The following is a 27,635-nucleotide window of genomic DNA, read 5'->3' as shown; positions in this document are numbered from 1 at the left end:
TTGCGCCGTTCCCACCTAACTGGACCCCGCACTTCAAAAGTGCGGGCGAGTTCAAAAGTGCGGAAACGTGAAACCTCGCGTAACAATTCAAAAGGGCCAATCTTCAGATCGTTGACTTTGAGAAAATTCGATTTGAATATTATTCACCACATTTTCAATTCCTATTTTTCAGTATTTAAATCAATCAATGTGATTTCTTGCTAGTTGAGTGACGATTTACTATTAGGGCTCATTCATTTATTTCAAAACGCTGAAATTGGCCCTCTTGGACACCCACCCACCCCCTTATAACGCTTTTTGTATGAATATTATTCAGTTTTAGTATGGGCCGTAACATCGTTTGGACACCCACCCACCCCCTCCAGCGTTATGAAATTTGTGAATGGGCCCTTACTACACGCTAGTAATCGATTTTATTCTGAAAACTGACAAAAATGTGGAAAAAATGCCTTTTCGGTTTTCAATGAATGAGCAAGAGAGAGTCATTGGCATCTCACCATGCTAAGACCAATGACAGTTTGCGAAATTTTCCGATTGTAGGCCCTCTTGATGGAGCGAGAACCAATCATTGGCCTTTTCGAGCGGGTGCCAATGAATGATTTGAAAAAAAGGTTATTGGTCGTTTTGAAAACCGAGATTATAACGGTAAGTTTAATGATTATGTTGATTATGTTTGCATACCCAAGAAACAATTTTTGCTTTAAGAAAAGTTTCTCAGAACTGTTTTATTAAGCTGTTAGTTGCCTAATGATTGACTTAGTTAATATTAAACTATTATTCAAGCCTTATTCACCCAGAAATGGAGAATCTATTCAACAACAAAAATTTTATTAACGTATTTTAGTACATGTTTATTCAATGACCTTACCTCGGCTGTTAAACAGTAGTAACATTATAAGTAGACTTTATAATGTTTATTCAACGTTTTATCCACCAGGTGTACAGCGAACATCCAGAGATGCTTATTAGGCGTTTGTTTGACAGGATTTCGTAACGTGTTATTTCTAAATTGTCGAAGAAAAGTTGTAGATGCCATTATTACTCATGGTAACAAGTGTACAAAATAGTAGACTTTGTTCAGCATTACTTCAACAACAACACATGCTGAACACAATCTGTTTAAGCGTTTTGTTCAACTGAATTGGACATCATATTTATTTATAGAATTAATTGTATAAACGTACAAAAAGAGGTTTGTTCAATGTTTCTTCAACATTTATTTTATAATGAAAACAGCAAAAACATTGGTAGTTATTTGCGCACTTCATCAAATACTCATATCTGGATGCCTAGGAATTTGGCACTTCATTATTAAATCAAACATTGTTAGGATGTCGAGACTCGAACTCAGGACCTTCCGATTTACAGGTGCATGCTTCTCCACTGCTCTAACCAAGGTTACATAGAACAGCAGATAAAGAGCAGTATTTAAAGATATAATAAGATAATCGAACAAATTATCGTACATATGTTGTTTAAACATTGTCTAACTATTTTGCTTGCCTACGGTGTATGTAAACATCTTTGTTGAACATTGCTTGTGAATGGTCTCAAACGTAAGACTTATTCAAGCTATCAGTTTTATTATAGTTTAATAACAGATGAATAATCACCTTATCAAAACATACTGTTGAATTAACACTGTACAAAGGCTATTTTTGGAATGACGATGATCATAAGTAATAAGGACTTCTTCAACTGTTCTTCCACGATTTAGTTATTACTCGTTATAAATCCCTGTTAAACAAACGCTGAACAAGCATTTCTGAATGATCGATAGATAAATGGTGGTTTACTTGTTGAATACACATTGTAGAGTCTATTTATAATGTTATTAATGTTTAATAGCCAAGGTAAAGTCATTGAATAAGCAAGTACAATATTGCGTTAACCAAATGGTTTATTATTGAATAGATTCTCCATTTCTGGGCCAATAAAGCTTGAATAATAGTTTTAATTTCATCAAGACAATAGGGTCCTAAAGCCCTGTCCCAATTTTAGTGCCACACGCTTAAGTTTAGGTCAAAAACACATGTTTACTCAATTTTCTAATGTTTTCCGTTGGTTTGAGCTCAAAAAACATTGTTTTAGATTTTGCCACATCCTTTGGCTTAAACTCAAATATTGGGTGCATTTTGTTTTCCGTGTTCCTTACGAAATGTCAGATACAAACAACCCCAGTGGTCGAACTAAAACCCCTGTGGTGTTTTTGTCGACTAAGCGAACGTCAAACATGATCAAAAGTGTCAAGGTTCATTAATGGACCAAATTTTTAAATTAAAGTTTAAACATGATATAGCCATTATTTGAGCGGGAAAAATTGCTAAAGTAGTTACAGTAACATGCTCTTTCGTGTTAATAAATAAAAACAAGATTTCATTAAAAATTTTAGGACCCAATTATTAAACAATCAGTAAAACAGCTCTCAGAAACTTTTCTCAAGGTAGTAATTGTTTCTTGGGAAGTTTAACAATACTTGTGATTGAGAATTTCAATCTTAGTCGGTAATAATGGTTACTACCACACTTCTACAAGGTTTGAACAAGGATGTACCTACAACTATGTTTAAGAGCTTTTATATTACTGGTGGTTGAAAAATTGAATTCAAAGCTTTTCAAAGCAAACATATTTTCACTGCAGTTTTGTCCCATTTAAGTATTGTTGAAAAGTGACGAAACAAGTGTTGCTAAAAATTGTAAAAGCTTGTTATACAATTGTTTGTCGCATATGGAACAACAGAGTCTGGATCTTGAGAAACAGCACATCTTCAATTACTATAGAGAGGCTCTTATACAACCATACTAAATTATCAACCAACGTTGCTTCAACTTTGGTTCTACTTGCTATTAAAATGCCATGAAAGTGAGGAACAAAAGTGCTGCTAATAATATATGCAACATTTGATCATCACTTTTTACAACTTATACTTTTGTTCAACTACCACGGCTGCTGTAAAGCTTTAGTTAAGCAGGCAAGTTTATTAATCACCTACAATTGTTTCTTGGGTAGTTTGTGGGTGTTGGGAGATGCTATCGAATGATATGAAAACCCGATTTGTTTACAATTTGATCATTGACCCTTTAGAATTGTTACGCGAGAAATCCTTTTTTTCAGAGTTGGTGGGCAAGTAAAGGCACACTGTAAGACCAAAGTACCCTTTAAAGGGTGAAAAAGTACCCTTTTTGAGAGAAACTAGTTTAACTCATAAAAAAGTAAAGGGCCTTTACTCTTTAAAGAGTAAACGGCTTGTACGTCAGATCAACGAGTGAATTTTACCCATTATCCAAAACATTTTTTCTGTGAAACAGAGTAAAATTTACTCTTCTTCCAGATATGAAAATATGTTTTTCTCGTTTATAAAAATATCAACTAAACAAACTTTGCATAAATTATTGTTCATGTGCGGGAGTGGTTTATGTTGATGTTACTCGCCTAGCAAACTGGCATTTACTTTCGGCAATTTTGAAATGCATACGGGATGTTTATAGCAGCAAAAGTATCCTGTAATCAAATAATTGTTTCTTTATAATCAGAGCACTAGAGGGACAGAAATTATACCTAGGGCGCATTCATTTATTTCATAACGCTGAAATTGGCCCTCTTGGACACCCACGCACCCCCTTGTAACGCTTTTTGTATGAATATTATTCAGTTTTTGTATGGGCCGTTACATCGTTTGTACACCCACCCACCCCCTCCAGCGTTATGAAATTTGTGATTGGGCCCCTACCATTGATCTATCCAAATTTAAAAAACACTTATTTCATCGTGTTACTGCAAGAATGTCTCTGCTCCATAAAGAACTATTATAAAATTGCATTTTTTTTTTCATCCATTAAAGAGTGTTCCGTTGTAAAAGGGTATAAAATACTCTGTACCTGAAAAAATAATGAACCCATCAGCCACTGCTTGGTGATCTTCTAAGTGCGATACACAACTTTCCCAATAATCCATCTATCAAAGCAAATTACAATATTGCTGTTTGCATTTTAGATGCAAATGTTGAGTAAACGTCCTCCAAATGCAGAAAACACAACCCGAATAAAAAATAAATTACAAAAACAATATAACGACAGTTTCGTTTCCATATGGAAGTAGGAAAAGGCTCATAATTAAAGAATTTCTCAAAGCCTCAATGTCTCGAATTTCATAAATGCGTAATGATTAGGCATCAAATGCAAATTGGAATGGTACTTTCTCGGTGGCTTCTTTCTCGATAATCTGTAATAAATAACGATTAGCAATGAATTCCAATAAAAAATAACGAACCATTTTCAAACATTCACAACAAACAAATATGCGTTGCTACAGAACGATACGTTGTTAAGTTGGTGTTGTTAACGTCATAGCTAAGTTGATTGGAATGTTGAAAAAATGCATCTGATGCAAATAAATGTACATTTGATGTACACTGAAGAAGTGATCCACCCCTTGGGTTATATCATGTGTAAACTTTAATTTAAAAATTGGATCCATAAATGAATTTTGACACATTTGATCATGTTTGACGTTCGTTTAGTCAACAAAAACCCCACAGGGGTTTTAGTTTTAACACTGGGGTTGTTCCTATCTGACATTTAGGAAGGGGACGCGGAAAACAAAATACACCCAAAATTTGAGTTTACACCAAGGGGTGGGACAAAATCTAAAAAAAATAATTAAAACATGTTTTTTGGACTTAAGCTAACGAAAAACATCAACAAATTCAGTAAACATGTGTTCTTGGCCTAAACTTAAGCGCTTGACACAGGGCTTGGGACAGGGCCTTAGGACCCTATTGATGGTGAAAAGTATTGAATTTTTATTTTGTGTGGTTAGTCCCCCAACTTACCGGATATTCGTGCCAACAGTAGCAAAAGAATTTTAACTCCCATAGAAGTAAAGATATTTATCATGGTTGCATTCGTCGTCACAGCTAATGTCAAGTGACCAAGCATGGGAAACATTCACTCGAATATTGCGTTTCTCTCGCTCACTTCCACAAGCGTTCAAGAATGAGATTGCCGTTTCTCCAACCAAGCTGAGTGTTTCAATTTCCAATAGGTCAGGAGAAGTGGATGAACTTGTCATTCATTTTTCTGTCAATTCTCATACAAAATCTACTTTTTCTTTGACATAAATTCACTCTAGGTGAACCACTTCCCCTGGCCTATGCGCTTTCTTCTTGTTCGCCGAGCGACAAGTTAGACAAAAACGGCAACAGAATGATTCACTACCGACTCCTTGTGCCGAAAGCATCCGATTGCTGTAACGAATGATTCTTTACATTCCGATTCCGCACGAATGGCATTCGTGTTTGAGAGCTGAAGAGCGTTCACTGACTGGGAATACACAAGGCGAAAGGGTTCATTCATTTATTTCATAACGCCAAAAATGGCCAGTTTTGACACCCCCCTCGTAACGCATTTTGTATGAATATTCTGCAAATTTTGTATGAGCCGTAACATCACAAGGACACCCACCCACCCCCTTTAGCGTTATAAAAATTTGTGAATGAGCCCAAATGATTCAGTGAACGCAAAATCTGTACATTTCGCAGAAAGCATTCAGTGATTGAATGGCGAATGCGTTTTTTGTGTCTCCCATTTAAGAGCGGATAGGTGCTCTCTCCCCAATTTAGTGCAAATGTAAACATTCTCTAAGCCCTCTTTATACGGCTTTATGCTGAGTAGAGGCGCTGTACATACGAACGAAAGCTTCTATGCGATCCTTTTACCAACAAATCTGGCGAATCTACTCAGCTATTTTTAAGCTGTGTTGGCAAGCTCTTATTCATACCGATCATTGCTCTAACTCGACAGTTATACGACATGTAGCTGTGTAACATCTTCGAAAGGCGCTTTCTCAATTATTTCGCAACTGTTGAATAATTTTTATACAGCTTCGCTGTATTATCGATTAAATATTATTTCCAAGCTGTTTCACAGCTTCCAGAATTTATATCTTAAGTATCTGAATTTAATGTTCCCAACGTTACACAATTAAAGTATCTGCCACCGCTTGGAATCGAACTCACGATCTCTGCATCCACAAGTCCTGACGTTGTCTTTGCTGCCATCACAGTATATATCGAAGGCAAAGAAAACACACCGTTTTGTTCCACATCGAGAACGGTCCATATAATATTCTATAATGATGGTAAAATATGTTATAGCCACGCTTACACCACTTCATCAGGCTGTAAGAGGGTGTGAAACGTCAAACGCAATGTTAACATCCAACAGGCTGTGTAGATTTGCGCTCCTGTTTGCGGAATCTTCTTCGATAAAGTGCTGCGGAAAAGAGTGCGCGATGGCTTTCGGTGATTATCCGGCGGAACACAACCCGAAGATCCACGGACCTTACAACCCTATCCGTTGCTACGGCAAGCCGGATACGCCCTTGAGCCAGGTAAAGTTGATCGAATTGAGTGCTTGATTTGGCCACCGTGACAAGAACCCAAGGCTGCCGCTGGAACCATGAGCCGTACCTTTTGGAGATGGCAACACAAATACTGGAAACCCAAGCGGATGGGAATTGCCCCGTTCTTCCAGGCGGAATGGTGTTCTTCTATGCCATCAACTGCGGCAAACGGAAGCACCACAGGACTACAAGTACCATTAAACGAAGGCACCCTGGAAGCAGGGCAGTGAGAAGCGGAACCTATCCACAATTCATTAGAAAAGCGCGATCCGTGGATAACAATTTAGGCAGGATCCGGAGGGTGGTTCCGGCTTATGGAAAATATACATTAGGCATAGATTGGTAGACGGATGCTGGCATACGCGAAAAATAAAATGTGAAAATCTAGCGGAAATTTCGTTTTTATGTTAAATGATGGTCACTGCTCCTGAATTGATTCTTCGAAAATTACAATTGTATATTCGCTGTATAACTAACGATAAAGCGCTTCTTAATTATATATTGAGCAGCATAATAAATCATATTGTATAGAAGCAACCAGATTAATGATGGGGACTTTTATTTCACATCATTGGGTTGCTACTTTTTACGGTGCTGAGTTACAGCTTAGTGAAAGCAGCAAAAGCGATAACTGACGAAGTTTATTCAGCTAATATTTATAGCAGCAAATTGTTTGCGATACAGCTGTATAAACGCTACTAGTTCTATTTTTGACAGCTTTCAATTTTTGCTGCGTTCGCTGCTTCAATTCAACTGTTATACAGCACAATGCAAATAATCTTGGCTTATAGCGCTAAAATTGTTAGTTGGGTCCGCTCCGTATAGCTTTTCATTTTCGGTTTATCTCAATAGGGTCCTAAAATGTTGAATGAAATCTTGTTTTTATTTAAAGAGCAATGTTACTGTAACTACTTTAGCAATTTTCCCGCTCAAATAACGGCTATATCATATTTAAACTTTAATTTAAAAATTGGGTCCATAAATGAACCTTGACACTTAAGATCATGTTTGACGTTCGCTCAGTCGACAAAAACACCACAGGGGTTATAGTTTTTTCACTGGGGTTGTTTGTATCTGACATTTCGGAAGGGACACGGAAAACAAAATACACCCAATATTTGAGTTTAAACCAAGGGGTGTGACAAAATATAATAAAAAACATAAAAAATGTTTTGTGGACTTAAACAAACGGAAAACATTTAAAAATTGAGTAAACAAGTGTTTATGGCCTAAACTTAAGCGTTTGGCACTAAAATTGGGACAGGGCTTTAGGACCCAATTGTTATGCGATTCATCGGGATTGCGCTCACCCTAGTAGTCACTGAACACTCGGTGGCAGCAGATACTTTGCAGATATTTTATCGGTAGCGTTCGGGTGAGTGAGTGAATTTTCCCATGCTTGCAAGTGACTTCTACAAAACTACTTATTTTTACTTTTTGAATATTTTTCACTTAACATTTCTTGCTTTCTGAACTTGTTTGAGTAGAGCTGCGTTGCCGTGTGGTTGAGCGTTAAGCCCCACACTCCCATATCCCGCGCAACCATTTTTTTCTCGCTGGGCCTCGCAAATGTTTCTGCACCCCAGAAAACGATCAAAACGTTATTTGCAAATGGCCATCGGGTGAGAAATGGCTCCAGTATGTGTGAAGTATTTTTCTAACTCAAAATTCGGCGTTGAATGATTGTCGCGATCGGCGAAAAACGTTTGCAAGTGCTACCGGAACCGTTCGTGCGTAAGTGGCTGGTGTTATTCAGTGAAACTGTGCTGCGGAAATAGTGAAAATCACGCATTTTAATTTCGTTCCCATCGCCCCCCCGAGAAAGAGAGCAGTGTTCACAATTCCTTCGGTGCGTGCTCCGCTGCTGTTTCGTGCCCGTGTTCGTACCAATACACATACACACCGTTAGTTTTCGACAGCAGAAGAACTTTCGGTACGTATACGAATACGACACACACCGTTAAACGTAACCCACACGCAAGAATGAATGAAATTTCATTCGGGCGTTTGTATGCGGTTTACGAGACGGCGTGTAGTAAAATAACTGCGCCTGTCGTATTGAATGTAGTAGTGCTTTGTTTACGACGTAGGTACGGAGAGGTTCTGAAAAGTGGTGATCACTGTACTTACGGCAGACACCTTTTCGACTTCTCGTCGTTCGGTTCGGTCAGCCTTTTCATATGCGACCACTTCAAAACAACTAGAATAATCGTTTCGTTTCCCGTGGTGTCACCTTATAATGAAATCGAGCGATAATTTGGATTTAAACAGTGCTGCCAATACCAGTCTTGGTATTTAGTATGGACATACTTTTATGTGTCTATAATAGTAGTTTTGTATACTTTATTTATCTCACAGTAGCAATTCATTGTAAATAAAACGAGTAAACTACTAGTTATTTTGCAACATTTACCATATTGAATTTTTAAGGTCAATTTCATATATTGCATTTAAAAAATCGTTTTCAATAAATAGCTGTCATCTATTATTCGACAATAATAAAAGTTCCCATTTCCTTTAAACTTTGGAATAATATAGTGGTTCCCAACCTTTCCGAAACCACTAGCTCCTATGGAGTCCTACAAACATTTCGCGGACCCCTAATAATATATATTGTTCTTGTAATTTATAGGTATTTCAAAATTAACATCGTAGATGTATTCAACAGATACTCTTAGCAGGTACACTTAAGAATCACGCCTGTTGTCGATTCTTTGAAGGAGACTACTAAGCACTGAACCAGGAGTCTATCAAGTATCTTTGCAGAAGTTCAACAAGAATTTCTCATAGATAATATTGCCAAAATCTAACAAAAATATCCAGGACAAGTAGGGTAAAGAACCATTTCAGCATGTCCAAGATTCACTTTGATATTAAGGTTTTTTTTTTGTCAAAATGTCTGAAACTTGGCAGTAAGATGTACTTATAAACGGGACAAATTGTTGGAAAGTATGAACCCAGTAGCTTTCAGCAAACTGCCAATGTGAGTTGAAACGTGACGGGAATAAGACACGTCTCCCTTCTTGAGAACATTCCAACGAACAATCTTAACAGACATTCGTGAGAGACATTCCCAGGTGTTAACTGAAGTTGTCATCAACGTCACTTTTAAATAATAAATGAAAATCTCGCCAAATAATTTTAAACATATGTATATTCAGGTTTCCACCAAGTAGAAAGCTGTTGTAAATATTTCAAGAGACTTACAAATGGGCTTTTAGAGGCCGAATATCCAATATATTAGCAGATCAACAGAATATTGGAACTAATCTATTTTTTCAGGACATGTGTAACAAAATGGCACCGTTACGATTATTTTTTTTAATTGCTCTTCATGTCTGTTTGTCCCGCTATCATTCATTTTTAATTTGTCGTTAAATAGTGCGGAACTTTTCCCGGACACTTAAAAGATTGCTGCACTGTGGGTGGTGTTAAAATAAATAGTTTGATGTGATGGTTTTAGGTGCCCATTTATGACAAATATTACCATTTTTGTAACGTACAAAAATAAATTTGAAAATATATATATATGAATTTTGACAATGCATTTTGATTATGTGTTTTAGTAAAAAATTGACCTGTCATAACATGTGGCTCCCAATACCGGACACGATCTAAAAATGCCTCGAAGTCTTACTTACTTACTTACTTATTTGGCTTTACATCAATTATCTTGATAAAGCCTCGCCAACAATAATTCGCCAATTCACTCGGTTCATGGCCGCTTCTCTCCATCCTCGACTGTGACCCACGCTCTCCAGGTCCTGGTGCACCTGGTCAGTCCACCTAGCTCGTTGCGCCCCACGCCTTCTTGTTCCGACCGGATTCGTAGCGAACACCATCTTTACAGGGTTGTTGTCCGGCATTCTTGCAACATGCCCTGCCCAGCGTATCCTTCCAGCTTTAGCTACCTTCACTATACTGGGTTCGCCGTAGAGTTGAGCGAGCTCGTGGTTCATCCTTCGCCGCCACACGCCGTTCTACTGTACGCCGCCGAAGATCGTCCTTAGCACTCGGCGTTCGAAAACCCCAAGAGCTTGCAAGTCCTCCTCGAGCATAGTCCACGCCATGAGGCCCATAGAGGACTACCGGTCTTATGAGCGTTTTGTACATCGTACATTTGGTGCGGGGGTGAATCTTTCTTGACCACAGTTTCTTCTGGAGCCCATAGTAGGCACGACTTCCGCTGATGATGCGCCTTCGTATTCCCCATTGTTGTCAGCCGTCAACAAGGATCCGAGGTAGACGAACTCGTCCACCACCTCGAAGGTATCTTCGTCTATCGTAACACTGCTTGCTAGGCGGGTCCTGTCGCGCTCAGTTCCGCCAACCAGCATGTACTTTGTTTTCGACGCATTCACCATTAGCCCGACTCTTGTTGCTTCGCGTTTTAGGCGGGTGAACAAATCTGCCGCCGTTTCGAATTTTCTCCCAATAATATCTCGTGAAAATCGTGCCTCGACTGTTAAGTCCGGCTCTCCGCATAACACCTTCAAGTGCAATATTGAACAACAGGCACGAAAATCCATCGCCCTGTCGTAGTCCCCGCCGAGACTCTAACGAACTGGAGTGTTCGCCCGAGATCTTCACGCAGTTTTGCACACCGTTCATCGTTGCTCTGATCAATCTTGTGAGCTTCCCGGGACAGCTGTTCTCGTCCATGATTTTCCATAGCTGTCGTATGCCGCCTTGAAATCGATGAACAAATGGTGCGTAGGGACCTGGTACTCACGGCATTTCTGGAGGATTTGCCGCACGGAAAAGATCTGGTCCGTTGTCGAGCGGCCGTCGATGAAACCTGCTTGATAACTTCCCACGAACTCGTTTGCTATAGGTGATAGACGACGGAAGAGAATCTGGGATAGCACTATGTAGGCGGCGTTTAGGATGGTGATTGCACGATAATTTTCACACTCCAGTTTGTCGCCCTTTTTGTAGATAGGGCATATAACGCCTTGTTTCCACTCCTCCGGTAGTTGTTCCGTTTCCCAGATTCTGACTATCAGCCGATGCAGACAAGCGGCCTCGAAGTCTCTAAATTTGAATAGCATTGAACGTTTTTCTCCATGAAAAGCTTTCCATTGCCAATTCAATGCATTTGCAACATTCACAAGAGTTTTTTAAGTTTTACTTAGTCTGCAAGTTGGTCATCAAAAAACCTCTTTCATAAACGATGAAAAACATCACATTTTACGTGTTGATCTGAATTTTCAGATTCTATAACATTCCCCAGAAAACCATTCCCCCGAAAACCATTCCCCAGAATTCCGTTTCCCAGAACGAACTATTCCCCAGAATCTCATTCCCCAGAATGTAACATTCCCCAGAATTTCATTCCCCAGAATGCACCATTCCCCAGAATGCACCATTCCCCAGAATGCACCATTCCCCAGAAAGCTATATGAATATCCATTTTCTATTTTCTTTTTTTAATTTTTGGTTTGCGTGAGTCATTTATGTGACAGGCTAAGGTCTGATGTGACAAAACAAATAAGTAAGTAGGGGATTAGAAGCATAATGAACACACGGGGCGAAATGGACACCCCCTTATTCTCTGGGAATATGCATATTTCAGCAAAATTTTATAAACTGTACGAAATATGTATTGTATATGAACTCTTTGACGGTATACAAGTTTATGCTTTGCTTCATTTGTCCTCTGAAATTCTACTATATTTTTTCTCAGCTAAAATTAGTTCATACGCAAAGCGGTGGAAGAATTAAATTTTAGAGCAAAGTAACTAACCTAGAGAAGTTTCTTCTTGCTAATGTGATAAGTGGGAAGCACTTTTACATGGCAGTACGTTTTGACACCCATTAATAATTTAGTTTTTACTAAATTCCACAAAAGTGTTCATTTTACCCGGATACCTTTTTATCAGTCGTGTTTTGGACCCAATTTTCTATCTCGTTTTTCTGACATTTAATAAGATTTTTTTCTCACCATGAATGGATCCAGCACGTCATACTAATTACGAACTTGGAAACCAGCCAAGAGTAACTGAAAAATTGCCATTCTATGTAAAATAAGCATTTGCCTAATGTGTCCATTATGCCCCATAATCCCCTTATTCATGATTATTTTGCATATTATAATAATACACCCTTCTTTCAGTAAATTCCCATAAAATATACAAACTATATGTTTATTTTTGCCTATATAGTGATGCACCTTTCTTCCAGTCTTATCTTATTAATTATATAGGCAAAATATATAGGGGCCCAGACAGCCGTAGCGGTAAACGCGCAGCTATTCAGCATGACCATGCTGAGGGTCGTGGGTTCGAATCCCGCTGGTCGAGGATCTTTTCGTAAAGGAAATTTTCTCGATTCCCTGGGCATAGAGTATCTTCGTACCTGCCACACGATATACACATGCAAAAATGGTCAATCGGCAAAGAAAGCTCTCAGTTAATAACTGTGGAAGTGCTCATAAGAACACTAATCTGAGAAGCAGGCTTTGTCCCAGTGAGGACGTAACGCCAGAAAGAAGAAGGCAAAATATATCGATGGAGAGCCCATATAGCATAAGGGCATTTGGTATAAAGTCATTTGCCATCCAGCCATACTTATGCTCCTTCTTTTCAAAAAGGATGTTCTTCATGTTATGCCAAATGGTCATTGGCCAAATGACCATGATGTCAAATGGTCCTTGATCATTTAATCAATCATGTCAAATGCCTTCTTGTCATTTGGTATCCTTACGGAACATTTTGCCTATATCGTTAACAGGATAAGACTGAAAGAAGGGTGCATCACTATTTTGTGCAAAATTAAACAAGTCATTTGTTTGTTTTTTGAACTTGACGTAAAGAAGGGCGTATCATTTTAATGTGCATAATATTACGTTTTTATTTTGCCGAATTTACGTAATAGTTATATCGGAAACGTATAATATGAAACTACGAACGTCTTTATTCCATTCGGGGTGGCCTCAAAAGGTAAGCTATGATGCACCTTCCTAGAACATTGATGAAAAGCTGGATACATCACTATATTTGGTAAAAATTGGACATACATGAGAAATTATACATTTGGAAACTACTATACCGAAAGAAGGGTGTAGCTCTATTATGTGCAGAATAGTGATGAGTTCCATATTCTTTTGATTAAATATTGGATATTCTGTTTGCCTATAGACTGATCTATCAGTCTTCATAAGTGCCAATAAAAGTGAAACTACTGTGATAGTTCATTTGCAAATGAAATTTGAATTATGCGTAAAGTGTTCATAATTAGCAGCATGAATGCTAATCTTCTCATGTACTTGTAAACAACTTTGTATGAAGTTTCATTTTCAAGTATTTTTAACTAAATTGTTTCAAAACTGTAGAGTAGGTATATACTTTTCTGGGGAATGGTCCATTCTGGGGATTGGTTTTCTGGGGAATGGTTCATTCTGGGGAGTGAAATTCTGGGGAATGGTACATTCTGGGGAATGAGATTCTGGGGAATGGAATTCTGGGGAACGGGTTTCGGGGGAATGGTTTTCTGGGGAATGTTATAGAATCGAATTTTCATTCTTCGGGTTTTTATTGCATCTTTGATACCGTGATCCATGAAATTCATAGAAAATGAATGTATTTTGAGACACTGGTGCGAAAATTAAAAAGATATCTTGTAAACAATCAAGCTGTCCGAAATTGGGCGATAGGAGGTGCAGGGCCAAAATTGTAGTTTAACCATATTAAATTTTTAGTTCAAGTATGGTACAAAATATATTAATTCTTTCAAATCATGATTGTATTAGTCCATGCTTGCGTGATCCAAATTATTTTGCCATATTCAAAATAACTACTAATTAGGTTCAAATTTATGGCGATACGTAAAATTTTCAACAATTTTCAAACATCTCAACTTTTTTGAAAAGGCATGCATATTTTAAGGATGTGTTATTCTGTGAAAACATTAATCTCTATAAGAGCTTTCTTTTCTTCTAATACACCATCTTGATTAGATCATGATTTCTCAATTTTTCGACTTTGTCCGGTATTGAGTGCTGTCCGGTACTGGGGTATCTCCCCCTAATTATATTGATCTCTTCGCTGCTTTTGACAAAATCAGTAGTAGTGCCTTTCTATTATGAATTCAGTCTTATCTTGTTGGTAGTAGAATATCCATTAAGATTGATGACTGCATCACATCGTCTTTCTATGTAGCGTCCGCCGTTCCTCAAGGGCTCTTAGGATCATATATCTTCCTTCTCTATTTAAGGTGATTATAAAACGAAGCCAAACTTTGAATTTTTGAGTGCACAAGACTGGAGAATCTGACAACAGTTCGCGTTGAAAACCAATCAAATTGCTTGCTTACTGGTGGTGACAAATGAGATAAGTTTTCAACGCGGAGCGCTGTTTGGTTCTCAAGTCTTGTGCTCTTGAAAATTTGAGGTGTGGCTTCGTTCCATAATCACCTTAAACAATGTTAACTTGTCCCTCAAATATTTTAAACTGTCCAATGCCGATGATTTTAGATTGTATACCTAATGTGGCAACGACACCTCATACGAGCATGAGCACTGATGATCGCAGAATTCATAGTTGCTACTTCGTGATTGGCCAGAATAATCGAAATTATACAATGTACATTTTCGAGAATTCCAAACAAGATAAAGTCGTTACGGTCATCGGGGGAGAGCAAATTATTGTGTCATCCTACGGGACTGGTAGCAGGTTTCTTTTCAGAGTCCTGGTCACTGTTTTAATGCTAGTCTCTAAAAAGTATCTATTTTTGATGGATGATCTCTAAAGACTTTTTTTTTTAACCAAAATGGGTTCTAAAATCACTTTTTTCCCTTTTCGTCTACTCTTCTGTGAATTCCATTTTTTTCAGATTACTCAAGGAAAAGCTTCGTGATTTCGCGAGTTTTCCAGTGATTTCTTCTAAAATACCTTAAACGACTCCTTAAACAGTGATCATAGCAAAAAGTCATCTGAAGATACTCTTAGGAATTTATTCAGATTTTCTTCTAGTGATTTTCCAATAGATTTTTACATAAATTTGTCCAGATCTTAATGTTGAAAGTCCGTGCGTGAGTACTCAAACGCCACTATCTCCAGTAATTTCCACAGGGCTTTATTTAGAAATTTTTCCCTCAGATTTTTTTCTCTGACTCTCCCAACGATTTTTCCAGGAAATCTACAGAAAAAACATAAAGTTGTATTCCGGAGTTTTTGAAATTCGTTTACGATTTTTTTTAGGAAAGCCTTTAAGAATCCCTTCAATAGATCCCTCGTCAATTTCATATTTCCAGTCTTTTTATATGGATTCCTTCAAAAATCCATTTACAGTTTCTTCCAAGACAAGAAATCCACCAGAGATTATTATTGAAAATGTAATAAGAATTATCACGTAACTTCTCACCCTCCCCTTGGTTATGCGACCTTGCCGCGATGGGAGGGCATAATCCATTAGCCCATATGATGGAAACCAAAGGCGTAACCTGTAGTGTGGTATCACATTTTGGCATTTTTTGCTTAAAGCCGCGTCATAATTCATATGGCATAGACGCAATAATATCTCGGATGTGATCCAACGGACATCCTGCGTTATTGATAGAATTGATGCCCATTTCAAATAATTAATCTATTCGAAGTGGACATTAATACTATTGGTGACGATCAGTTTGCCTTTTGCTAACCCGAATGATCCGGATCCAGAACTAGACACATCGGGGAAACTTGGAAAAAGCCAGACCGAGGGTTCAGCCTTGACAAGTTAAGCTGTCAGGCAGCTTCAATTGAATACCATACAAAAAAAAAAGAATTATCGCGTAACTTCTCAAAAGGACCTATCTAACATTGAGAGGCTCTTTTTGTGTACTTTCTCTACAATAACTGAGCCACATTAACCTCTTCTGTTGCTTTTTTTTTTTGTACGAAACGCTAATCAAGCACATTGTCTTTCGTGTCATACTATTTTTTTTAACAAAAACATTAGTATTGCACTGTTATCCCTTTTACGGACGATTTTGTACCATTATGATTAACTTTTTGTTCTAAGTGGTAATGCTGCATTGTTTCAGAATAAGGGCTTCTCTGCATACATCAAATTTTCTTCACCGTTGCTCTTTTCGCAGAAAATTGATTCTCACTATATATTGCTTCATTAACAAGAATTATTACAGATTTATATTATTTAGCGAAAGAGTGGATCGATGAAGAGAAATTGCTCATGTCAGTTGGACCCTTATGCAGTAACAGAGCAGAATTGTACACTTCTTGAGGTCCTAATAAAACTCATTGCCTTTGAAGAATTGAAGACGGAGAAAAAGTATAAATGAATCTGGCCCTGAATGAGCCGTTTCAAAAAAATATGAGCGAAATATCAGCGATAGAGGAGAGAATCTCTCATTGTTTTAGGTCCTTTAGAAAAGTTCAGCGAGAATTCTTCCACAAATATCTCAATAAATTTGTGGAATTCTTCCACAAATATCTCAATCATAAATTCATCATGAAGAACTCGTATGAAATTTCTCAAGTTATAATTCCAGGTTTTTTTCCAAGATTTCTTCTGCAGTTCCTTCAAACATTTCTAGAATAATTTCTCAAGTAACAAAAGTTTAACCACTTTCTGCCCACGACTTTTATCAATGTTTTTAATGATTGGAAATTGAAGCATTTAGCATAAGAAGTGCTTAAACAAATGTTTTCAGATTTTACTTAAATTAATCGGAATCTTAAAGAAAGGTTTTTGGATGTAAATCATTGTTTGATTGATTGTTTATCAATAGTTACATTATTGAACCAACAAGCAGGCTACTTTGATACTCCAACGAGCCATTAACATAATTGCAAACAAGCTTACAGTATTGAAGTGAATTAGTTAATGTTGAGTTAGTTAAAAGGTGATGGTGATCTACAGACACCATGTGTGAGAAATATCAAACGTATGAAATCGATCCTATTTAAAACTTCATGCTAGTGCACAAAGCTAAAATAGAAATTGCATTCCCATTTGTTGCTTTTTTTTGCGGAATTTGTGCCTTGTAAATGTTGGTACATTATTGAAGTTAGATACCAAGCTGTTTCGCCTTAAAGGGATAAAAGGGCAGGATCCGTCATTGGTTTCAGAATTTTCAAAAGCAGTTATTTCGTTCAAAATCGAGAAAATTTACACGAAAATGTGTTTACTATTACAGTGAATAGATTGCCTATTCTCCAACTGAAACACAGTGAACACATTTTCAATGAATAAGAAGTTTTGAACAAAAAATGCAATTGAATGATGATGATGATGATTACGATGACGGATTCTTGAACGTCAAGGTTCCACATCAGTGAACATTACATCAATCAACACACTTACTCAATAACAATACCTTCCAATGCATTTTACAAGTTTATCCAAAAATTTATGAAATTTTTTTTTCGGCGATTTCCTGGAGACAACGCTCTAAGAATTGTTGTATCAGGTCTTGTAATTTCACAAAGCATTGCAGGGGATATTTCTGAATGAAATTGAAAGGAATCTCCGAAGTAATTTCTTAGCGTTTCTCAAAGGTATTTTTGGATGTAATATTCAATAAATGCTAAACTTTAATTTTGTAAGAAATTTCTACAAATCTCTGAAAGCAGATCTGGAGAAATTGGCCTAAACAAAAATCATGGAAGAAATTCTTGGGAAGTCATGGGGTAATATAATTCAAAGTACCCAATTGTAAACTCGAGGTATCTAATAGAATTCGGTGTCATAGAATTATAGGGTTGTGGGTAAGACTCAATTGTGAAGTACACGAAGCTATGCTGAGTTTGCGCAAATTATTATATGTAGACTAGGCCAGACATTTTGAAACATTGTTAACCGAACTCATTAATCTTTAATACAACGTATACATTTTCTTATCATTTCAGATTTGGCAGCACTGATATTCGTACCACACCACACCAGTATCATTGCTGTCTCGCGCGGTGCGAAGGCGATTTTTTCGCTGTCCGTTCGTTCACAGTGCTCTGCTCTTCTCATGTCCCTAAAATAGAAATTTCAATATGTGATGTATATTAGTATTTAAAAACGGTATAGTGAACCCGAATAAAAAAAGGAAAGTTGATTTCATATATAGGATAAAAGTGCGAAAAACTTACATTACGGTGTTTTCAAGGATAGGAAGTGCGGTACAGTCTGCCAATCTAACGAGAGTGAACATTGCATTAAGGGAGAAGCCAGTGACGCAAGTGAAAAAAAACATACGAAGAACGGGAAGCAGTCCACTTGACGACAACTAATATTCAGTAATATTGTGTATTATGCTTGGATCCTTCGGCGAAATTTGTGAATTCTGCAATGAATAAGTGCATATAAACAGTGTTCTAAGTCAAAAGTGATTTTTCTGATAAAGCACAAATACACCAAAACGATCGTAAAGTTGCATAATTGAATGAATACGAGGGACAATAAAACTGGTGTTCTTGTTTCTCGCCATTGTCGTGTGGATGCAAAACATCACTCTCAAATATTCTGCTGATGAAAACAAAAACAACAGTAAAAATAGACGAGAAACACTGTCGACGAAAACAGTAAAACACTATTCCTGAGCGACACTATTGCAGCCACCCCTTGAGGCGATAAAGGCAGTGGTGTTTGTGGTGGAACTTGGGATAAGAGTTTCATACGATCGACACACCTCTACAGTCACGGTAAGTAGAGAAAAAAGCATTCATTTTAGTGATATATTTTTAAAGATTCTTTCCTTACCATCGCTTATCCGACTAGTTGGAAAGTTGAATGTAAGTCAACCATGTGAATAAACAACGGTTTCAAGTATTTGACAATTTGTATGCTTAAAAATTATAACTTTGGCAAAGAAAGCTCTCAGTTAGTAACTATGGAAGTGTTCCTTGCAAACTAAGCTGAAAAACAAGCTCTGCCCCAATGAGAACGTAGAAGACGAAGAAGACCATTACTTTTTTATTTATTTGGTGGAACAGCAATGAAATTGATGAAATCTCGCAAACCATATTTTGCTAAATTACTCGATGCATGACTGCCTCTTTCCATCCGCGGTCGCAATCCACATTCTCCAGATCATCTTGCACCTGTTTAATCCGCCTAGATGACTGTGTTCCTTGCCTTCTTGTTACAATTAGATCTGACGCGAACACCGTTTCTACAGGAAAACGAATTCATTTATCTCCTTGGAAGTATCCCCGTGGAAGTATCCCCGTATATCTTGATACATGGTTACCTTATAGACAAGTCCTGTCACCCGAAGTTCCACCTACCAGCATGTAGCCACTTTGTTTATGATGCCCTCTCTCAAACCAAACTTATGTTCCTCTGCGTTTTCAGGTGGGTTATCAAATCCACATGTATTCTGCTAATATTATCCATATCATTCACGGAGCACACAGATTCACCGTATATAGTAAAAATTTTACCAGGCTGTTAAGCTTGGCTCTACGCAAGATACTGCGCAATATTGAACAGTTTACGCCTGCTATCTATGATCCTAGCGAGACTTGAACAAACTGAGCTTCCCGGAAATTGGGTTTTGATCAATTCTATGGTTTTTCATAGCTCTACATCAGCAGTTCCTTTGTAGTGATCGAGAAAAAGTCCTCAGAAAACGCTCCTAGTAAACCCGATAGACCACCAAAAGATGTGTAATCAGTAAATCAGCTACTCAAAAGCAACTCTGTCAATACCATCTGTAACCCGAGATTTTTGCCTATCATAAAAGAATGTAGAAAAGCACACAAGGTGTCAACTACCTGGAAAAACCTGGAAAGTCAGGGAATAAATTTTTATACTGTCATGCAAAGTCATGCAAAATCAGGAGTTTCACTAGAGGTCAGAAAAATTATCTATTTTAAAGCACAGCATCAAAAAATTTGAATGTCTACAAAGTTATCTATTTGTTCAACTCAACGATACAGCGATCGTTAATACCCATGATGTGTAGACGAAAATGGTAATCAATCTTTTAACCCACCGTCGGTCGCCCTAGTGTACTGAGTACACGCACTTTGCGAAAACTCGAAAAACACTTTGAAAACCCCTTCAAATTGATCCGGGTGTTGGTCCTATTCCAAGATCTACTCTTCTTCTTGCTTGTAGAGAAGAAATTTTTCGAAAATATCAACGAAAAGTATTCGAAAACTTCGTGTTTCTAACCTAAGTTTTTACGCGTGTACTCAGTACACCAGTGCGACCGCTCGTGTAACTTTTTTTTACCAGGCCCGTCACACGAGCGGTCGCATTGTGTACTGAGTACACGCGGAGCATTTTGATTATAAATCTAAAACTAGACAAGATAGAATATTGATGTCTTCGGCAAATTTCTTCAGTTCAGCGGTACCAATCGGTCAGTGGACAAATGAAACTTTGAAAACATTCTCACCCTTCAGTGGTCATCGGAATGTGTCCCGAGGGAACCGATGGAGTGCACATTTCACAATGCAACATCTCGAACACAAATATCTCAGGATCTAGATATTTTAGCTAGATGGTGTCTTCGGCAAAGTTGTTCAGTAGATCAAGGACTAACATGTGATAGGCTGCTTGTTTCGGAATTTTGTCACCAGTTGGCGCTAGTGAGCATGTAATTTTTCAAACACGGATATCTCAGGATCCTGATCACCTAGAAAGATGCGGTCTTCGACAAAGTTGTTTAACAGGCCAAGGACTATCATATTATAGGTCATCTAACTTGAAATTCTGCCATCAGATGGCGCTAGTGAGCATGCAATATTTAAATCACGAATATCTCAGGATCCCGATTTTTTAGAAATATGGTGTTTCCGGCAAAGTTGTTCAGTAGTTCTAGGACTAATATGTGATGATGTATTTAATTCGGAATTCTTTCACCAGATGGCGCTAGTGAGTATGACAGTTTTTGAACATAGATCTCAGGATTCTGATTACCTAGAAAGTTGACGTCAACAAAAGTGTTGAGTACGTCATGGTCTAGCATGTGATAGACCACCCAACTTGAAATTCTACTACTAGATGGCGCTTGTGAGCATGCTGTATATTGATCGCGGCTATTTCACGATAGCAACACCATACCGAAATACCGTAGGGTTATTCCGGGGAGATAAGGGTCTGAGGCCAAGGGAATGTCGATGCACTGTGCACCACTTGAGCAATTCAACAAGAATTGCTCAAGAACAGTGCATCGGCTGGTTTTAGTGGGTCGTCGTTGGCGCGGCATCCCCACACTACCTGAGTTACCTTCTCAGGCGTCTGTTTGCAGGGAAATTTTAAAAAATCTCAGGATAGCTATATTATAGTCTTCAGCAAAGCTGTTTAAAGGATCAAGGACTAGACATATGATTCCGAATTCTTCGTCAAAACGGTGCTAGTGATCATGCTATTTTTGTAACGCAGATATCTTTGGATCTTGACTCCTAAAAAAATGATCCTGAGATATCCTCATTACTAAGAAATATTACATCTTCGGCAAAGGTGGCGCTCGTCAGCATGTATATTTATGATTGGTAATATCTGAGGGGATCCCGATTACTTCGAAAGATGAAGTTTTCGGCTAAATGGTTCAGTAAATCAAGTACAAACTTGTGATGGGCCTCACCTGGTTCGGAATTTTTCCGCTAGATGGTGATACTGAGTATGCTGTATTTTCAACCCAAATGTCTAGGATCGTGATTGCATATTCATGAAAATTATGTTTTCAACTGTCGTGCCTACTATGGGCTCCAGAAGAAACTGCGGACAAGAAAGATTCACCCCCGCACCAAATGCACGATGTACAAAACGCTAATGATGCTGGTAGTCCTCTATGGGCATGAGACGTGGACTATGCTCGAAGAGGACTTGCAAGCTCTTGGGGTTTTCGAACGCCGAGTGCTAAGGACGATCTTCGGCGGCGTGCAGGAGATCGACATGTGGCGGCGAAGGATGAACCACGAGCTCGCTCAACTCTACGGCGAACCCAGTATAGTGAAGGTAGCTAAAGCTGGAAGGATACGCTGGGCAGGGCATGTTGCAAGAATGCCGGACAACAACCCTGTAAAAATGGTGTTCGCTACGAATCCGGTCGGAACAAGAAGGCATGGGGCGCAACGAGCTAGGTGGATTGACCAGGTGCACCAGGACCTGGAGAGCCACAGTCGAGGAATGCATATATCAAATGCGGGAACACCAAACGCGGTAAGATTCTTAACAAGGAAGGCGATGTCAAAGATTGATTTTCTTTGCTAGGTTGGCGGTGATATGGATCATGGTTGCTTAGTACCCTTTGGTTACTTTGTGTTATTGTATTTGAAGCCCACTTAGAGTGGATTTGCACGTCAAACGCAAACAGCAATACTTTGTTCATAATTAATGCTATATCATAACAAATTTAGGAGGGAGTGAGCTCGAGATTCTGTATCAGAAAAATTTTAATTAGGACCTCTAGCGCAGACTGATGGAAGTACATCTAGCATCCTTCTGCATTTTGAATTGAACATGGACGAACTTTGAGTATATTTTACCTCTCATACGTTGGCCCGTGATATATACAATAACTTCATCAAATACGCCGTCTTTCTAATCTAATTTTATTTTTCTAATCAGGATCCTGAAATATCTGCTTTCGAACAAAATACACAATCCTAGGGCTATTCAAAATATAAAAATATTTGAAAATCCAATCTCCCACATCTTCCTTATCATCCTTACCATAAAAATAGTGTTCTGTTTTTAGCTTTTTCGGTGGTGATTTAAAGGTTGCCTAAAGACAATGTAGGTTTATATGAAAATTACTATGGAAAAATTTTGAGAAATGTTCCAGACACGTTAGTACTGTAATGCTAACAATACATTACAAATTTATCATCCCATAGTGAAAACTCATTCTTCAAACCCTTATGAAGGATGTTCCTGAAAAAACAAATCCCTTTTGAGCTAAATTGTTTGGGATTTTTGTTTTTATGTTTGCAGGGCTATAATCCCATATGAAGCTAAATAAAAGCAAACAAACTCATGAATTTCTCTTCTCCTATGGACCGATGCACGAGTTCATTATTTGACGTTTGAGTGGTGCCGTGTTATTTACGTGACCATGGCAACGAGTGAATTCGGCACCGCTCAAACGTCAAATTGGTGAACACGTGCATTGGTCCATAAGTTGGAATGAATTCATCTCTTTAGTAAATTACTTTATTATAGTTTGAAGAATGACTTTTTATTATGTGATGATAAGTTTTTACTTACAATCTAGTACTGACGTGTTTGGAACATTTTTTTTTCTATTTCTCCATAGTAACTTGCATATAAACCTACGTAGTCTTTAATAACCACCTAGGAACTGAAAATTTCACAGAACACTATTTTTATGGTAGTGATAATAACAAAAATATGGGAGATTGGATTTTCGAACTTTTTTAATTTTGAACCGCTCTAATAATCACTAGCACCATGTTGTGGAAGAATTGCGAATCAATCAATCACATGCTTAGTCCTTGATCTAATTTACAGCTTTGCCGAAATACAGCATGCTCACAAGCGCCATCTAGTAGTAGAATTTCAAGTTGGGTGGTCTATCACATGCTAGACCATGACGTACTCAACACTTTTGTTGACGTCAACTTTCTTGGTAATCAGAATCCTGAGATCTATGTTCAAAAACTGTCATCACCATCTGGTGAAAGAATTCCGAATTAAATAGATCATCACATATTAGCCCTAGAACTACTGAACAACTTTGCAGGAAACACCATATTTCTAAAAAATCGGGATCCTGAGATATTCGTGATTTAAATATTGCATGCTCACTAGCGCCATCTGATGGCAGAATTTCAAGTTAGATTACCTATAATATGATAGTCCTTGGCCTGTTAAACAACTTTGTCGAAGACCGCATCTTTCTAGGTGATCAGGATCCTGAGATATCCGTGTTTGAAAAATTACATGCTCACTAGCGCCAACTGGTGACAAAATTCCGAAACAAGCAGCCTATCACATGTTAGTCCTTGATCTACTGAACAACTTTGCCGAAGACACCATCTAGCTAAAAAATCTAGATCCTGAGATATTTGTGTTCGAGATGTTGCATTGCGAAATGTCCACTTCATCGGTTCCCCCGGGACACATTCCGATGGCCACTGAAGGGTGAGGATGTTTTCAAAGTTTCATTTGTCCACCGACCGATTGGTACCGCTGAACTGAAGAAATTTGCCCAAGACATCAATATTCTATCTTGTCTAGTTTTAGATTTATGATCAAAATGCTACGCGTGTACTCAGTACACGATGCGACCGCTGGTGTAACTTTTTTTTGAGCGACTGACGGAAGGTTAATATAGCAGTTACCTTGATACCAGAAAATGCTCTAATCTTTAGTAGAGTAAACTATACTCTATCATCTATATGTTTTGCTCAAAACCTTAAGAATAAAAAGACGTTTCAAAACATAGAGAAGTAAAGCCCATTAAAGCATGTCAAACTGCGTAATTTAGCTCAAAACATCGAAGTTAAATTAATAAAACGATATGTAGAGAAAAACAATGAGAATTTTCGTATTTAGGTAAGGATGAATCAATGTCATCTTAAATTTTCAAGAGCTCAATTTCACTTGTAACTACTCTGCTTTTACCACTTTATTCGTACGAATCTTCATTTTCGAAAAGTAGGGGGAGCCCTGTACTGCCCATAGCTGCATATTTGTCACATTCGACATTTTTGACAATTTCGAGTTAATACCGTGGAGAGTCAAAAAAATTATTTTTTTCAAATTCTTTTCATTTTTCCGCTGAGTACTCATACTTGGAGCTACATTGTGACATAAAAATAGTAGTGAAGTCATCGACTCAATAGCAGGGTGGCCACGGAACCGGGAAAAGCGGGAAAAAGACGGGAATTTGAATCCATCGGGAAAAAAAGCGGGAAAACCGGGAATTTGAAGCGGTCACCGGGAAAATCGATTTTGAACAAATATCTTTGAGCTCTAAACTCTCTAAATCATTAAAAATTATTTATTTGAAATAACAGCTTTGATTGTATTGTAACGAAACATCTATGAATTTGTACAAATAGGGCAAATGCTTTCTTAGAGGAGGTAGTGTGTTTTGACATGTTCCTCTCTAATAAATGATTATGTAATATTTTTCTATGATCTACGTTTCGAAAATGAGACAAGCAATCGAACAATATACACGTAATTGAATTGCTAAGCTATTTAAAACAATTATTTTTCTCGAAAATTTTGCTTCTTTGCACCTATAGTGGTGCAACAGTACCCATAGTGCAGGGTCCCATAAGCAATCAATGGATTGCGCCGTTGAAGGAACCATGCTTAAAACATACCACCACTAAAGGAACAGTGTTCCTAATATTGGTGCAAGGGTTTTTGCAGGGAATTTTTGAATAAATCGTAATTTCATACATTTAAATGATAGAAGGACTGGTTAGTTAAAATCACATATTTTATGATTTTATCAGACAGTTCAGCTGTTTTCCCTTAGGTGCACCACTAATAGTACATTTAATATGTCTTATCAAATATTAATGATTTGACTTGACTATTCTTTAAAATGTTTTATTTAACAATGGTTAACGATGTTTCGATTTACTTTTAATATTTCCTCTTAATGTCAGGGATAACATTTTTTGGACTTCTCTATAACTTATTTAACTTAAAGTTTCACATCGAAGTTGAGAAACTTCAGAAGATTTAAGCACTCAAAAATATCGCATTGAAAATAAGTCCAGATATTATTGAAAACAATCCTTTATTTATAAGAGCTTGTAATATGATATAAGCTAACTAATCGACTAAGAATAAATAAAGTACAGATACATGCTTTTACTTGTGTGGCTTCATTTCATTTTCAAGAGATGTGCCGGCCGGTAAATCTCTCAAATAAAGTTATTTATCTATCCTGTTTTTCATCATAAACTTATTTGGTTTAGAGAACCTTTCATTCTCATGAAGAAGTAATCGAAGGATTAGAAATTGTGGAAATATCTTCAACCTCATTGACTGTTTGGGACCCTGGATGGTTTACTTTGGCATCTGGGGCAATTGTCTTGACAGTAAGATACACCTAAGCAAGTAGCGTATTGTTGAAAAATATGGGTTCAGTAGCTTTAAAAAAAGGCTACCAAAGTGAGCAAAAACTGACAAAAATCTACTTACTAGCACAAATAAAAACCGGGAAAATACTGAAAAATATACCGGGAAAACCGGGGAAAAAACGGGAATTTGAAAATTGGATTTTGGTGGTCACCCTGCAATAGTTATTTTATAATAAACGTTTGAGCACATAACTTCCTTTAAATGGGCGGAATCTGGTGCACTGATGGTAATTGTAACCACATAACAGTAACATTGAGATTTTAAATGAGCCTCGTAATATACTAGCAATGAAATTTCTATCAACTTTTTTCTGACTATTCACCCAATATGCGACAAAATTTCAGCCTCAAATAAGCACTTTTGAGTGATTCGTAATTTTTAGAAATTTTGCACACTTGGTGTTCCATTTACTCAATGCCTACTTTTGTCGAATGTGACAAATATGCAGTTATGGGCAGTGTATGCTCGGACACTTCTTGTTTTTGGCGCCTGTATTTCGTTACGATACGATACGCGTCAACAAGGTATACAAACAAGGTTCCTCTCCAGGCTATCAAAAGATGGATAACCAAGTCCGTCAACGCGCATTGGGCAACCGAATGGTCCCAGCAGAGCACGTGTCATCTACGTAGAAGTACCCAACCATGGACCGACGTTATTTCATTAAAAGAACAGCGGATCATCTCCCGACTGCGGACTGGGTACACCTGTTTATCGCACAACATAGAAGGCTTGTCTTTCCATAGAATTCGCACTACTTGCAATACACACAACAAGGTGGAACATTTCCTATGTGTCTGCCCTCAGTACGAACAAGAGCAATAATGAACTAACGGGGAGCATTCAGAAAAACCTATGCAACGATACGACTACACTCAACACTGTCATTTGTTTCCTGCAGAGGCGTCGCGTCCACATGTGCAACATAAGCACTGCACAGGTGGCAACTCGTTTATCCTAACCAGGGATGGAAAATGTACTGTAGCAAACACAGTACATTCACATTTTTAAACACGACCATCAAAATCCAAAGCAAACCATGACCGTTCAAAACAAAAAAATGTCACGGCTCTTCAAAACTGTAATCAGGGTGGCCAGTGAAAAGTCAATTTCAAATTCCCGGTTTTCTCCCGTTTTTTCCCGGTATTTCACAAATATTCCCGGTTTGATGATATGCTAAGAAACATTATTGCGATGTTTTCACCATTTAAAAAGAC

At 37.8% G+C, this 27,635-nt stretch overlaps 1 protein-coding gene and 1 pseudogene across 2 annotated transcripts in view; both read left to right on the top strand.

The window, feature by feature from the left end:
• The first annotated feature begins 6,283 nt into the window (after positions 1-6,283).
• LOC110675693 lies at positions 6,284-7,125 on the top strand (annotated as a pseudogene).
• Positions 7,126-7,998: 873 nt separating this feature from the next.
• LOC5569186 (protein Gawky) overlaps positions 7,999-27,635 on the top strand; it is a 34,768-nt gene continuing 15,131 nt past the window's right edge. The window contains exons 1-2 of one of the 2 annotated variants that reach the window (XM_021845363.1): positions 7,999-8,136; positions 18,255-19,037. The gene's annotated coding sequence lies outside the window, so the exon portion shown is untranslated. Of the gene's footprint in view, positions 8,336-18,254; positions 19,038-27,635 lie in introns of both variants that reach the window. The other variant, XM_001652719.3, reaches the window with a different exon arrangement.

This window comes from Aedes aegypti, chromosome 2, assembly GCF_002204515.2.
Source record: "Aedes aegypti strain LVP_AGWG chromosome 2, AaegL5.0 Primary Assembly, whole genome shotgun sequence".
Classification (NCBI taxonomy): Eukaryota; Metazoa; Arthropoda; class Insecta; order Diptera; family Culicidae; genus Aedes; species Aedes aegypti.
Note: the sequence above shows the minus strand (reverse complement) of the source record. Positions and strands in the feature narration are given on the sequence as shown.